The 4843-nt window shown below is 44.9% G+C and overlaps 1 pseudogene; it reads left to right on the forward strand.

Annotated features, from left to right (window-relative positions):
- The first annotated feature begins 919 nt into the window (after window positions 1-919).
- Window positions 920-1098, forward strand: LOC116270292 (annotated as a pseudogene).
- The last annotated feature ends 3745 nt before the right edge of the window (window positions 1099-4843 follow it).

Genomic DNA, 4843 nt, shown 5'->3' on the forward strand with positions numbered 1-4843 from the left:
TGGACAGTCAACCAAGTGTCCACCCTCCCCCGGCCAAGGAGTAAGTACATGACCCACAAGAGCCACCTGGCCTCTGCCCTGGGAATTTGAGCAGCACAAGGAGGAAATTCAGTTGGAGGTAATTCAAAGACGTAGAGCATGAGTGCCCATCTGCCACACCGAACTCCTGAGCTTCTTTGCTTTCTTTCCTGTCCAAAACCTGATTCTTGAGCTTTCTCCTCAGTTCCACATGCTACCCGAGGTGGCTTTATAAATGCCAACCTGGCAAGGTTGAATTACATTTCCCAGAATTTGCTTTCCTGTATGTTTCCAGTTAGGGTGGGCCATGTAGAAGCTCCTGGTGTGAGATTTGCAGGGTGGAAGTGAAGCGGCAGCAGTTTTTGTAGCTTGCACACCTTGTCACTTTCCACTGGCTCACCGCGTCAGCAGGAGGCAGGGGCTGGGCCTGTAGCTGCTCTACCCTTCTCAGGATCCTCCTTCAGCTTTCCCGACTTCTGAGCCAGACAGGTCTGCTGAGCTCTGTGATGAAGGATCCTGACTTCTGCAGGAGACCCATGCCACCCAAATCAGAGGCACGGTTTCAGTCCCTCCTCACGGTCTCCAGCGGGTGGTTTCCAGCTTGTTCTTGTTCACCGCATCTCTCTGACCCAGCTGCCTGCCCTGCGGACTGCAAGTTCAGCATCAGACCCGAGGGCAAGAGCCTTACAGAGACTGCGTCAGCAGCTCCCACGGATGGGTAAGATCAAATCCTGGTAAGAAGTCCCTAGTGCTGATTCCTGTTACGCTGCTTTCTGGAAGGCAGTGCCATGTGGAACCTCTAAACTACAGCATTCAGAGCTCCAGGAAGGGAAAATTTCAAGTCAAATAGAATTCTATACACCTTGTCTTTGGAACCTTCAGCCCTCAAGATTCCAACATCATGACCTCAGTTTCAACACAGTTGTCCTTAGTTCTCATGTCACGCCTTTGATGCTGCCTGTTGTCGAAGCAGTAGAAGCCAACGATGCAATCACTCTCTTGATAGGTGTGGTTCTCAGCATTACAGGCATCTATGCTTGCTTGAAGGTATATGCAGAAAAGAGATATGGACAGATGTGACTTTGAAGGGCTTACTGAATCAAACCTCACCCTGAAAACCTTTGTGCTATTGAGGCTAAACCTGAGCTTTGGTGTCTGACAGTTTCCAAGAATCAGTAAATAAGGGAGTTTTACATTCTTCATTGTTTCCCTGAAATGGGAACAAACAGATACATATATAAAAATTTTAAAAAATGTTTTCTTTACAACAAATAATGTGCAGAAAAAATGCAGCCTATAATTTGTATTTGCTGTTTAGAAAGGAAGTCAAAGAAGTAAGATGGCTGAAATTGACACAAGTAATATTTCATAGTTTTAGACTTCTCAAAGCATGTGAAATAGGAAGAAGGAAGTTCTTGCCCAGAATCTTAGGAAACCATCACTGTTCAGTTATAATTGCTGCCTCCTGATTCGTTGAGGAGTCTTTTCTCCATATTTTTATTAGATTTTTGTTTTGTTGTCTTTCGAGGTAATATTGTATTTAAATATCAGATGGTCAGCCAAAAAGGGAAACTTCTATCTCTGGGGAAAAAAATGTTTAGAAAAATGTATTTAAGGGCTATGCACGGTGGCTCACACCTGTAATCCCAGCACTTTGGGAGGCTGAGGCGGGCAGATCACGAGGTCACGAGATTGAGATCATCCTGGTTAACACGACGAAACCCTGTCTCTACTAAAAATACAAAAAAAAAAAAAAAAAATTAGCCGAGCGTGGTGGCAGGTGCCTGTAGTACCAGCTACACAGAAGGCTGAGGCAGGAGAATGGCTTGAACCTGGGAGGCGGAGGTTGCAGTGAGCCGGGATCGTGCCACTGCACTCCAGCCTGGGTAACAGAGCGAGACTCCATCCCAAAAAAAAAAAAAAGAAAAATGTATTCAGTGTATCTAATATTGAAATGAAATGCAGAAAAGATTTAATATTTAAAAAAAAAAAAAACAACAACACTATAGGCCGGGCACAGTGGCTCATGCCTGTAATCCCAGCACTTTGGGAAGCCAAGGCGGGTGGATCATGAGCTCAGGAGTTCAAGACCATCCTGGCCAACATGGTGAAACCCCGTCTCTACTAAAAATACAATAATTAGCTGGGCATGGTGGCATACACCTGTAATCTCAGCTACTCGGGAGGCTGAGGCAGGAGAATTGCTTGAACTGGGACCCGGATCTGAGAGGTGGAACTTGCAGTGAGCCGAGATTGCACCACTGCACCACTCCAGCCTGGGCTACAGAGCAAGACCCCGTCTCAAAAAATAAAAATAAAAATAAAAAAATAAATAATTAAAAAAAACAGAAAAAACACTATAGACATTGACATAGAAAAGAGATTTAATGTTAAGAAAACAACTTTATATTAACTGAGTAACATCCTCCTGATGAGAAGTACTATAGTAAATACCCATTATGTTATTAAAAAAAAAAAAAAAAAAGAAAGAGGCCGGTTGCGGTGGCTCACACCTGTAATCCCAGCACTTTGGGCAGCCAAGGTGGGTGGATCACTTGAGGTCAGGAGTTTGAGACCAGCCTGGCCAACATGGTGAAACCCCATCTCTACTAAAAATACAAAAATTAGCCAGGGGTGCTGGCACATGCCTATAATCACAGCTACTTGGGAGGCTGAGGCAGGAGAATTGCTTGAACCTCGGAGGTGGAGGTTGCAGTGAGCCAAGATGGCGCCATTGCATTTCAGCCTGGGTGAAGAAGCAAGACTCTGCCTAAAAAAAAAAAAAAGAAAAGAAAAGAAAAGAAAAAGAACTCCCTAGTGCTTTGCTTCTCTAATTGATCCCTGACTAATTTACTACCCTAAATCTTCCTAAGAGTCCTCTTTCATGTAAGTTATTCAGAGTCTATTTCTGTTGCTTGCAGCCAAAAAATTCCAACTGTACACATTCCATAATATATAAGAAAATACTTACAAATTATAAAGCACCACATACATGCATGTTCCAATTACATTTGTTAGTACAGACTATGCTGGAAAGATGAAGTCTTGGATCAGACAGACAGATTCAAAACCGAATGCTGCCAGGTCATAGTTGCATGTCTTTGGACGGTTACTTACTTTTACTGAGCCTGTTTCGCCTCTTTAAAAATTTTTACAAGTGAGTAGCTAGTAGTTAGGATTAGGTGTCTGCTATGGTTTAGATATGGTTGGTTTGTCACCACCAAAGCTCATGTTGCAATTTGAGCCCTGATGCGGTGCTGTTGGGGTATCGGGTCCAGTGGGAAGTGTCTGGGTGATAGCGGTGGATCCCTCATAAATGGCTTGGTGCTCTTCTCCCAGTAGTGAGCTCTGTCTCTTGTGAGACTGAATTAGTTCTCATGCGGATGGAATCATTCCCCTGAGAGTGGGTTGTTATAAAGTCAGGAGCCCTTCGGCTTTCCCTCTCTTCTCGTGTGTCTGCTTCCCCTTTGACCTTCTCCACCATCTTGGGAGGCAGCATGAATAAGGGCCCTCACCAGAAAGCAGGGCTGTGTCCTCGAACTTCTCAGCCAGCAGCACTATGAGCTAAATAAACGTCTTTCTTTTATAAATTATCCAGCCTCAGGTATTCTTTTATAGCATCACAAAATGGAGGAAGACAGTCATCCACGCATACAAGGCAAACTTCGCATACAAAGCCTGACCTCTCATTGGCTTAAACAAGAAACAAGTATTTTTGTCTATTGTCAAAGTTGTCAAGGTAAACAGCCTAGGGCAGGTATGGTGGCTCCCAAATCACCAGCGACAGACTCCTTATGCTTTTGTTTTTACCCCTCTGGACAATAGGCCCATCTTCATGCTCCACAGTGTCCACACCTTGCTGATAGGGAGACTGGGAAATATAGTCTTTATTCTGTGCTGTGATTAAAATGGGCTCCTGTTGTTGAGGTGGGAGGGGAGAGTGGACATGGGGAGGCAACCTGCTGCTCTGCTGCCACGGAGACAGTAACAGGCTGTGGCGAGAGTGTGGAAATCCCTTCCCTCTCCTCCCCTTTCAGGCTCCTGTGCTCTCTCCCTGTTCTCCCCAGCACCCTTCCGAATGCCAACATTCACTGTGACAACAGTTTGTGATAGGACTTTCATCCTTAAGCCCAAGTAGCAAAATAAATGGAAAAAGTGCTCTGACAACCTCCACTTCTATACAAAAATGGTGAGGTTAAGAGTTTATTATCATGCCTGTAATCCTAGCACTTTGGGAGGCCAAGGCTGGTGGATCACCTGAGGTTAGGAATTCAAGACCAGCCTGGCCAACATGGTGAAACCCCATCTCTACTAAAAATACAAAAATTAGCCGGACATGGTGGCTAACGCCTATAATCCCGGCTACTCGAGAGGCTGAGGCAGGAGCATCACTTGAACCGGGGTAGTGGAGGTTGGAGTGAGCTGAGATCATGCCACTGCACTCCAGCCTGGGCAACACAGTGACTCCATCTCAAAACAACAACAACAAATGATAGCACTTACCCCAGAGTTTTGTGGTGGGGATTTAAAAATATAACATATGAGAAACAATATAGTAAGCACTCCACAAATATTAGCAGCTATTATTATTACTCTTATTGTCAACAGTATCATGTTCAAAAGGTGATCCTGATCAAGACTCTAGAGACAGGCCACTTGTTTCCCTCTGAGTTTACTCTTCACTGCCTTCTTTTTCTTTCCCTTTTTTTGGAGATGGAGTCTCACTCTGTCATCCGGGCTGGAGTGCAGTGGCGTGATCTCGGCTCACTGCAACCTCTGCCTCCCAGGTTCAAGCGATTCTCCTGCCTCAGCCTCCTGAGTAGCT

This window comes from Papio anubis, chromosome 14, assembly GCF_008728515.1.
Source record: "Papio anubis isolate 15944 chromosome 14, Panubis1.0, whole genome shotgun sequence".
Taxonomy (NCBI): domain Eukaryota; kingdom Metazoa; phylum Chordata; class Mammalia; order Primates; family Cercopithecidae; genus Papio; species Papio anubis.